The sequence below is a fragment of the Triticum dicoccoides genome, chromosome 5B, assembly GCF_002162155.2.
Source record: "Triticum dicoccoides isolate Atlit2015 ecotype Zavitan chromosome 5B, WEW_v2.0, whole genome shotgun sequence".
Taxonomy (NCBI): domain Eukaryota; kingdom Viridiplantae; phylum Streptophyta; class Magnoliopsida; order Poales; family Poaceae; genus Triticum; species Triticum dicoccoides.
This window is the reverse complement of record NC_041389.1, coordinates 646,921,667-646,933,081: the sequence shown is the minus strand read 5'-3', so window position 1 is coordinate 646,933,081 and position 11,415 is coordinate 646,921,667.

The following is an 11,415-nucleotide window of genomic DNA, read 5'->3' as shown; positions in this document are numbered from 1 at the left end:
TGTGGCACGCTTGTTATTTATTTTCAATAAAAGCCCTTTCTGTGATGTCGCTCAGACGTCCGACTGTGGCACGCATGTCTTTTACTTTCAATATAAGCCCTTTATGTGGTGTCGCTTAGACGCTCGACTGCGGCATGATTTGTTTATTTGTTCACCCTTCGAGGCGTCGCTTCAGACACCCGATCTGTTTTCAGTTATTTTTACTACCGTCTGACTTTCTTATTACTAAATAATGTCGTGTGAGTTCATCATTGCTCATGACGCATTCATGCATGCATTTATTATATATTATGTCCGAGCTGTCTTGCGAGTACTTTCAAAGTACTCACCTGGCTTGTTGATTTGGCCAGATGCTGACGAAGGCGATCTCATGGATGGAGAGTTCGATAGCGAGTCTGACGCCTAGAGGAGTCCCAGTCAGTCTCGTGCGACCCTGGATTTGGTCACTGTATTATATCCACTTCCGCTACCCAAATAAATTCATCGAGCCTCACCGCGACGCTCGATGAGCTTCCAGTTTAGGAGTTATGTTGTCCACTCCACTGTGATATTCCACCACCACTTTATTCTCGAGTCAGTAGTAAGCCACCCCACACCATTGTGCCATATCCGCCATTATGTATAATTATTGGCGTGTCTGTAATAAATTGTTGAGCATCCCAGCTCGACCCTGTATTATATTAAATGCTACTGGCTTATTGTATCAAGATTTTGTCTACCAGTTAGAAGGATTTTCCTCGTACTGGACAAAAAGGATCGGTTTCTCAATAAGTATTTTATTGGAAAACCGGTCGTGACAAGCTTGGTATCAGAGCCAGGCTGACTGTAGGAAGCCACTAGGCACGATCGCTAATCGGTTATTAGCATGATAGAGCTAATTCTTATTTTTGCAAATGTAGTCATTTTTTGATAGTCAGCATAAATTTATGATCTGACCACTCAGAATTTTTGCCTACTTTTGTAGATGGCTGACAACAACTGCGAGTCTCAGATGTTCGCCAACGTGCCTGATGGGTTCGTCAAGCTTCTCTCCTTCATCGTCCAGGTCGCGAAGGGGCCATCTATGCGCCCAGTCTTCACACTCTATCAGCACAAAGTCAACGACAGTCTGACCATGCACCAGGCCGCGGTGCAATTCAAGGGAGGGCGTGTTGAGTTACGCTGCTTCCGGTTCTTGGGAAGAGCCATGCCTACAGAGAAGCATGCTATGCAGATGGCAGCCCGTGAGGCGATAGCTCGCCTCAGGGATGTCCTTCCTTCGATGAAGACTCGTCGTTACCGCTACCTTCCATGCCACGTGCCATACGCCTGTCACTACGTGTTCTCTTGCCCAAGAGGAGAACGAGACGAGGCTTTTGAGATGCTTATCGAGTATCTCCGGGCTCTGGAGGCAGCCTTCGACAGCCTGGTGGACGACTTCGTGGCTACCCGCATGGACTCAGTCCATGGCTGTGCCGCTAACAGGAGGGAGCTCCTGCACGCCGCACCGCCACTGACTTTCGTCTCGTCCTCAGCATCTTATGCACCTACCACTCTCGCTACTGCTCGTCGCCTGCCTTCCACCGAGGAATTCAACCAAGTCATTGCGCCCACTCCAGTCTGCTCTGCACCACCCATTGCACCTACACATGTTCGTGTTGCTCCGCATATGGCACCCGCTCCATCTACTCAGCGCAGCGCTTCACGTCTGGAGCCTATTAGCAAGGAGGAAGTTGAGTCCCCAGCCTCCCTGTGCCTCACCCTCAACAGGGCAAAGGAGATCCTCACCATCTCCGACTGAGTACGCTTAGCCTTCATGCGATGTACCGCTCTGTACGATACGTTCATATATACATAAGTTGTGAGAATTGGCTTGTTTGTGCATCATGTAGGAACTGGAGAAGTGCACTAGCCTAAATAACATGTCAGGAATATGTACGCATATCCTGAGTGATGTATTGTATAATTACCGCCTGCATGTAAGATATGTAATGAGCAGTCCTTCTCCGTGCGCAATCGATTCTTCTTTTTAAAAATCCTGGAACATTTAAATTTTTTTCCAGTATTTATGCATTTATTGAAATTTTGCGACTCTTTTCCCTTTCTTATGAGTTTTACAAAATATATCCCCAGAGTGAAAAATGTCTCGTTCTTGGACGCGCTCCATGCCAACTCCGTCAGAGGAAAATTATGGCACACAACCAAGCAACAATTTCACACAGGGGCAGTCAAGTCAACAGGACAATGAAACAGCACTTTCCCAAATGTGCCGTCTTTAAGAGCAAAGTCAGCAACAACATCAGGAAATGATGAACCAAGTCATCAATATGGGAAATCACCGTGGACAGTATCAGCAGCAATCCAAGTTATCTGAGCTACAGAAGACGCATCCCCAAACATTTTCTCATACTGACAAACCTCTTGAGGCCGAGGACTGGCTTTGAGACATGGAAAGAAAATTAATTATTGCACAGTGTTCAGATCTTGAGAAAGTGCTATATGCACCACACTATCTCACTGGAGCAACTGTATTCTGGTGGGAAAACTTCCTACACATGCACCCCAACGAAAATAATATAACCTGGGAGGAGTTCAAGGAAGGTTTTCGTGGGGCGCATATTCCTAAAAGTCTTATGAAGATCAAGAAGAGAGAATTTGATGACCTCAAACAGAGGACCATGACGGTGTTAGAATACAACAGTCAGTTTACTCTATTGTCTCGCTACGCCAACGAAGAGCGTATGACTGAAACCAAGAAGATGGATAAATTCCTAGACGGTCTGGCACCCGCGCTCAAATGCCAGCTGGTTGTGCACACCTTCCCAGATTTTAAAACGCTGGTGGATAAGGCCATTACCTTGGAAAATGAGAGACGCGGCTTGGAGGATTTCCGCAAGCGAAAAAGGGACCAGACTAATCTTGCTCATAACTACCGAAGCAAGACGGATTTTCAGAAAGGTGGGACACACAAACCCACGACAAACGTCTCACGCCCAGTCAAGAATTTCCATGCAAGGGACAAGGAGTTCACATATCGCCCAGGCGTTACTTGCTACGCTTGTGGAGAAGAAGAGCATTATGCCAAGCAGTTCCCCAAGCCAAGGAACTCGACCCCAAAGCCGAACAACGGTGGCAATAATTCAGCACCAAAGCGTAACAATTTCAACCCCAATAACAACCACAGGAAGGGTCATCTGAACCACGTGACCAGAGAGGAAGCACAAAATGCCCCGGATATCGTACTCGGTACGTTCCCTGTCAACACAATACCTGCCATGGTTTTGTTTGATTCTGGAGCTTCTCACTCATTCATTTCGAAAAGTTTTGCTTTGCAAAATAATTTTTCAATGCTTCCCTTGGAAAAATCCATGATCATCAAGTCCCCTGGAATTAAACAAGTTGCCCAGAGTTACTGCCAAGGTGTGGTTATTGAGTTTGAAGGATTGAAATTTCACGCCAACCTTATTGTTTTGGAAAATGAAGGTCTGGATGTCATCTTAGGGATGGATTGGTTAACCACCAACAAAGGTTTTATTGACTGCTTCAACCGGACCGTAATTCTCACCCACCACCATGGGAAGACAATAAAAGTTTCAGCCAAAGAGAGAAAAATATCCCGGCAACCGAGATTGAACAAGGTGGATATTTCTGAATTAAGCAAGGTTCCAGTAGTGTGTGAATTTCCAGACGTATTTCCCGAAGAACTACCAGGCATGCCACCAGACCGAGAGATAGAATTCAGCATTGAGCTAGCACCTGGAACCGCCCCCATATACAAGAAACCATACAGAATGGCACCATCTGAATTGGTAGAATTGAAGAAGCAAATAAAAGAATTACTGGACAAAGGATATATATGAGCCAACTCCTCACCTTGGGGTTCACCAATTTTATTTGCCAAAAAGAAGGATGGAACACTGACATTGTGTATCGACTATCGAGCACTTAACATGGCCACCATCAAAAATTAATACCCGATGCCACGGATAAATGATTTATTTGATCAGCTCGCTCAGGCCAAGGTATTCTCGAAAATTGACTTAAGGTCGGGATACCATCAATTAAAAGTACGAACAGAAGATATCCCCAAGACAGCCTTCACCTCCAGATACGGACTGTATGAGTTCACAGTAATGCCATTTGGACTAACAAACGCTCCCGCATATTTTGTTCACCTCATGAACAAAGTATTTATGAAGTTTATGGACAAGTTTGTTGTGGTATTCATCGACGATATTCTGATATACTCCAAGACACCAGAAGAGCACGCTGAACATCTCCGAATTGTATTAGGAGAACTCAAGAAACATCAATTGTACGCCAAGTTCAGCAAGTGTGAATTTTGGTTAAAGCAGGTAGGTTTTCTGGGCCACGTACTGACCCAAGAAGGTATTGCGGTAGACCCGGAAAAAGTCAAGGCCGTACTTGGCTGGAAACCACCAGCTAGCGTAACGGACGTACGAAGTTTCTTGGGAATGGCAGGTTACTACCGAAGATTTATTGAAGGATTTTCCACTATAGCAAAGCCGATGACGTAGCTACCCAAGAAAGACAAGAAGTTTGAATGGACGTAAGCTTGCAAGAAAAGTTTCCAAGAACTGAAAAGGAAATTAACGACAACACCAGTATTAATTGTGCCAGACATACACAAGAATTTTGAGGTGTATTGTGACGCATCCCGGAAGGGCCTCGGATGCGTATTGATGCAAGAAGGCAAGGTAGTCGCATATGTCTCCAGACAACTTCGCAAGCATGAGGAAAATTATCCTACTCATGACCTGGAGTTAGCAGCAGTTATACATGCACTCAAGGAGTGGAGACACTTCTTACTGGGAAATCGTTGTGAAATATACACAGACCATAAAAGCCTCAAGTATATTTTCACACAACCTGAACTGAATTTATGGCAACGATGCTGGTTGGAATTAGTAAAGGATTATGATGTTGGAATCCACTACCACCCAGGCAAAGCAAATGTAGTGGCAGATGCTCTAAGTCGGAACCCCAACCCGAACAACGACAGCCTACCAAAGTTGAGACCTGAATTACAGCAGGACTTTGCCAAACTCAACTTAATAATGGTCACCGAAGGCAGTGTGTCCAATTTAGAAATACAGCCTACCCTGATGGAAAAGGTTAAAGAGGCTCAGCATGGGAACCCCAGCATTGAAGGCATTAAATGGAAAGTGAATTTGGGCAAGGCCTCAGATGAGAAGGGAATATTGTGGTACGGAAATAGACTTCGCGTACCAAATATCGAGGACCTTAAACAGCAAATCTTAGCTGAAGGCCACACCGCTCCGTATACAATCCATCCTGGAGGAACAAAAATGTACAAGGATCTTCAGGAAACATTTTGGTGGCACGGTATAAAAAGGGACATAGCCACGTTTATTGCATGTTGTGATTGATGTCAACGCATCAAGGCTGAGCACCAGAAACCGGCCGGACTATTAAAACCAAATAAGATACCCGAGTGGAAATGGGACGAGATTGGAATGGATTTTATTGTTGGGCTACCTCGGTCACGACACGGACATGATGCCATATGGGTCATCACTGATAGACTGACTAAAGTAGCACACTTCATCCCCGTGAAGACAACCCACAACACTCAGAAGCTTGCCAGGCTTTATCTTTCCCGTATCGTCTGCTTACATGGAGTTCCAAAGACCATAATATCTGACAGGGGCACACAATTCATCTCCAGATTTTGGGATCACCTGCAACAGGCTCTGGGAACTCAACTAGCTTTCAGTACAGCATACCACCCCCAGACTGACGGACAAACTGAACGCGTAAACCAAATTCTAGAAGACATGCTGAGAGCATGTGTCCTCACTTATGGAACCAGTTGGGAGGAAAGCTTGCCATACGCAGAGTTCGCATACAACAACAGTTACCAGGCCAGCCTGCAAATGGCACCATTTGAAGCCTTGTACGGGCGGAGATGTCGTACCCCTCTAAATTGGTCAGAGTTCGGAGACAACCGTATCTTCAGCCCAGACATGCTCAAAGAAGCCGAGGAAAAGGTCAAGCTAATCAGGGACCGACTCAAGACAGCTCAAAGCTGACAGAAGAGTTATTACGATCAGAAACATCGTGGAATCAGTTTCGAACCCGGTGAGTTTGTGTACCTACGAGTAACTCCTATGAGGGTCCTGCAACGATTCAAGATTAAGGGGAAGCTAGCACCAAGATTCATCGGACCATTCTGTATAGTGGCACGAAGAGGCACGATAGCCTACCAGCTAGACTTACCCGGAGAATTATCCGATATCCACAACGTGTTCCACGTCTCGCAATTAAGGAAGTGCGTGAGCAACCCAGAGAAGCAAGTATCCCATGAAAACATTGACGTGCAACCAGACCTCACCTATCGGGAACATCCAGTAAAAATATTGGAGGAGTCTGAAAGAAGGACCCGACAGAAAACCATCAAGTTTTTCAGAGTTCAATGGAGCAATCACACCGAGAGTGAAGCCACTTGGGAAAGAGAGGATTTTCTTCGAGCAGAGCATCCACACTTATTTGAGGATCAGCTGAAATCTCGGGGACGAGATTTTTCTTAAGGGGGTAGGTGTTGTGACACTCCAAAAAAATTTATTTGGTTTTCAGCAAAAAACTTTGTTGGATTTGAAGAAGGCCATTTAAATTCTTCCAAAAACCTCTCTCTCAAAACTTTTTCCCCCTTGGCAACGATTTTATTTTTTGGTGTCTTCTTCAACCCTGGTATTTGGTTATTAAAAACCTTTCTTCTAAATTGTCCCCTTCTCAAATTCATTTTCTTTGGACTTATTTTCTGTTATTAAGAAAACCCTAGAAATTTTGGGACTTCTCTTTTGTTGAAACCACTCACGATTTTACCATGCTTCATATGGTAAAACCTGCCAAAAACCCTCCTTCCACTTTGGGGCAATCCATATATTCTGTCCCAACAAGTCCAACTCATTTTTGGATTTTATTTCATTTATTTCTTTCCCCAAAACAATTATGTCCATTATTTTGAACCTAGGTGATTTGCAAAGCAAGTACCTAAATGCCTTTGAGTTTTGATCTCAAACCAACTCCTCTGGATGGTCCTTGGTAACCACAACCTAGAACCATCAAGATCCACTCTCCTTCTTTTCAAATTTTTCAAATTTCAGCCTCTGCAAGTTTGGACCAGATTTGTCAAATTTGGTGAAATTCATATCTCCACTTTTCCAAAAATTCCACCAAAATTCAGGCAGCCCTCAGATGCAATGAGAGACCACCACACCAAAGATCAGATCAAGAAAAATTACCCACATGCCAAAATCATTTCGTCGAACACTTGGTCGGCACTGTTCCTGTGCACCTTCAGATAAGTTCAGAGTTGCAGTGTCGTTTTCGTCAGAGTGTTGGCACTGATCGCCCGTGCACCCTGGCGCTTTGTGCACGGCCCCTTCCCCCCTGGCTAGAGCACCGCACGCCCGCTTGGACGGATGCAGGCGTCGGTGGCGGCGAGCATCTTCAACGTCGGCAGCCTCTGCGGTGGCAGAGCCACCCGTGGCGGCCAAATGGAGCCTGCTCCGGCTCGCAACGCCGATCTGCGCCGCCCATTGCTCCCTAGCCCTCCGCGTGGCCTCATGCATGCCAGCGCACCCCCGCAGCACCGTCGCCATGGTCCGGCAAGCACAGGGCGCGCCCTCTGCCGCCGATGGGCCCGCGCCGCCTTGTTCCGTCGAATCCACCCAGGACTCCTAATCCAAGCTTGTTTAGCGTCAAACGGAACCAGTGGAACTCCACATTGACGCCCAACTCCCTAAACCTCTCCGACCAAGCTCTGCGCCGCCGTAACCATCGCCAGAGAACTCCGTTCACGGCCACCGCCTCGGATCGCCTATAAAAAGGAGCCCCGAGCTCGCTCTCGTGCACGCACCACCACTGCACCTCACCAACACTCCACCAAGCCACTAGGAGGACCTCGAGGAGGTCTCCTCCCCCAACTCCGGCCGCCCCAATCCGCCTCGGCCACCAGCTCGATTCACTCCGGTGAGGCTATCCCCGACGCCCAAACCACGTCAGTAGCCACCTCGAGCAACCAGTGAGCTAACCCAAGCTTCGATTTGACCTTCGCAGCCCTCCCCGACGAGATCCATCTCCACCCGAGCCGCCGTCCGCCGGAGCAAGGGCCGCCATCGACGTGGTGCTCTCCGGCGACCAACGCCACCACCCCCCGACGCGGAAGGACACGCTCATCACTCTGGTACCGCCCGATCCCCCTGCCTCGCCGTGGATCGCCGCCGGCGACCACTGCAGCTCTCGGGCGCCGGCAAACTCTGTTCTTCCCCGTTCACAAATTTAAATCTGACGGGTGGGACCCCCTCGTCAGTGTCTTCTCTTTTTCCGAATCTTTTTCTGTTTTATTTAGTTGACCCCCTGGAAACTTTCTGTTTCATTACAGATGGGTCCCTGGTCTTAAAACCTTTATAACTTTTAAACAGAAAATGGTTTTTGAGTGATTCTTTTTCTATCATCTTTATTTTTCTGTCTAGTTTTTTGTCATATTTATTTGAAAAAATATTTGGAACACTTTTATGTGCACTCGCGGTATTTACGTTACGTACGTATTTTTTCTTATACCGTAGATACCGGAGGAGGTGACGGAGCCGCGAACTTCACGCAGTTAGACTCCGACTACTCCGAACCAGGCAAGCATGTTTGAACTCTTGATATGATGAGTGGTTGTTGCATGTTTGAATTTAGTAGTATCATGGCATGTTTATGAACATTTCGTTGAATGTTATATTTCATGCAAAGATAAGGCAAGTGAGTTTCGGAAATCCATATGTTGTTGGATATAAGTTTGCATGGCCATGTGATGGCATGAGAATGGGTAAGATGGCAGTGTTGTGGCATGCCAGTCTTACGCCAGACTATTTGACTTTAGTGTTAACGTGAATCAAGTCACATTCCCATTCATTTCCTTTCCGGTACTACCACATGTTTTCCTCAAGGAATATGGCTTAGTAAGTTGCAAACCACTTTCCTGGTAAACACCAAATAGAGAGGCCGGGATGAGGGTTCCATGGCCCTGGATTAAAGCCCGTCATCCAGTCAGGGGGCATGGGTGTTTCCGGTTGGGACCGAGAGGGGGGCACCCCTAGAGCACGCGTATAGAAATTTGATCCCATGCTATTCGAGGTTGTGACCTCCCCGTCTCAAAGTTTTTCTTGGACGTTGTCTAGGGTGATTCCTGGCATCGTGAGGTGGAATGGGTGTGTACTGCTTAGATGTGTTTCTACCGAAATACCGTAAACGGAACTAGTCATTCGGACTACGGAAATCCGTTGGCTGTGGGCAGTTAGTACAAACTCTGCAGAGTCAAAAATCCCTTGAACCATCTTGTACATGTCCAAGTACTGTGATCATCTTATCTCGTCAAATGTCAGTCTCAGTGACAAACTCCGGTGAACCACATGAATGTTAAGTCCGATTAACAGTTTATTCTTGTGGATGGACTAACCTGTTATTCACTTTTGATATAAGCCCTTTCTGTGACGTCGCTCAGACGTCCGACTGTGGCACACTTGTTATTTACTTTTGATATAAGCCCTTTCTGTGATGTCGCTCAGACGTCCGACTGTGGCATACTTGTTATTTACTTTTGATATAAGCCTTTCTGTGATGTCGCTCAGACGTCCGACTGTGGCACACTTGTTATTTACTATTGATATAAGCCCTTTCTGTGATGTCGCTTAGACGTCCGACTGTGGCACGCTTGTTATTTATTTTCAATAAAAGCCCTTTCTGTGATGTCGCTCAAACGTCCGACTGTGGCACGCATGTCTTTTACTTTCAATATAAGCCCTTTATGTGGTGTCGCTTAGACGCCCGATTGCGGCATGATTTGTTTATTTGTTCACCCTTCGAGGCGTCGCTTCAGACACCCGATCGGTTTTCAGTTATTTTTACTACCGTCTGACTTTCTTATTACTAAATAATGTTGTGTGAGTTCATCATTGCTCATGACGCATTCATGCATGCATTTATTATATCTTATGTCCGAGCTGTCTTGCGAGTACTTTCAAAGTACTCACCTGGCTTGTTGATTTGTCCAGATGCTGACGAAGGCGATCTCATGGATGGAGAGTTCGATAGCGAGTCCGACGCCTAGAGGAGTCCCAGTCAGTCTCGTGCGACCCTGGATTTGGTCACTGTATTATATCCGCTTCCGCTACCCGAATAAATTCATCGAGCCTCACCTCGACGCTCGATGAGCTGCCAGTTTAGGAGTTATGTTGTCCACTCCACTGTGATATTCCACCACCACTTTATTCTTGAGTCAGTAGTAAGACACCCCACACCATTGTCCCATATCCGCCATTATGTATAATTATTGGCGTGTCTGTAATAAATTGTTGAGCATACCAGCTCGACCCTGTATTATATTAAATGCTACTGGCTTATTGTATCAAGATTTTGTCTACCAGTCAGAAGGATTTTCCTCGTACTGGACAAAAAGGATCGGTTTCTCAATAAGTATTTTATTGGAAAACTGGTCGTGACACCCAATCCATGTCTACTAGCATAGCATGGTAATAAGCAAACGTAGAAGTAACTCCCAAGGGTTTGATAATACAACAGGTAATAGGTACTACCTCATCTACTTCCCAAAACCCACATATTAATCAGATCCTAACCATGCAATTGTTTTAGGATTGATCTAATGCAATAAAAATGGGTAGTAAAGAGGTATGATCAAAGTGTTACTTGCCTTGCTGATGATCCGTGAAACCTGTAGAGATTCAAAGTAGCAAGTGGCGCACTTTGGGTACTCGATCGCAAACAAACATGCATACAATAAGTACTCATCTAATGCATGGGGTAAACTCAAATAAGAGATCTAACCAGAAAGTTCAACTTAAGAACTCCGGTTTGCAAAAAGAATCAAATCAAACGAAGCAACGAAAGTCAAACGGCGAAAGAAACAAGCTTCGTTTACTAATCAGGACCTAAGTCAAATTTTACAGTAGCAAAAACTTGTTTGAGTTGGTTAAATGGAAAGAGGGTTTTGACACAAAACTCCAGGCGCTTGAATCGCCTGATTCCGATAAATGAACGAAAAGCTAAACTAAAACGAAAATCGGATCAGAAATTGCGATCTCGAATAATCGCGGAAAATCCGAGAAAAAGAAAAATTGACGAACAGTTTAACGAACGGATGTTCGTTAACTGAAACTAAATGGCGGACTCGTCCGTTAAAACGGACGAACGAGCGAACGCTCGCTAATGAAATAAACCAAAAAAAACTGATTAAAAAAATAAACCTTGGGTTATCAAAAAAAAAACCGAATCGGTTTTCTTAGAAAACCGGGGCGGCGGCGGGCGGCTACCTCGTCGGGGCTCTGGTGAGGTCCGGCGGCTCCGGTAGGGTCCGGTGGGCGGCGGGGGTCCGGGCGGCGGTGGCGC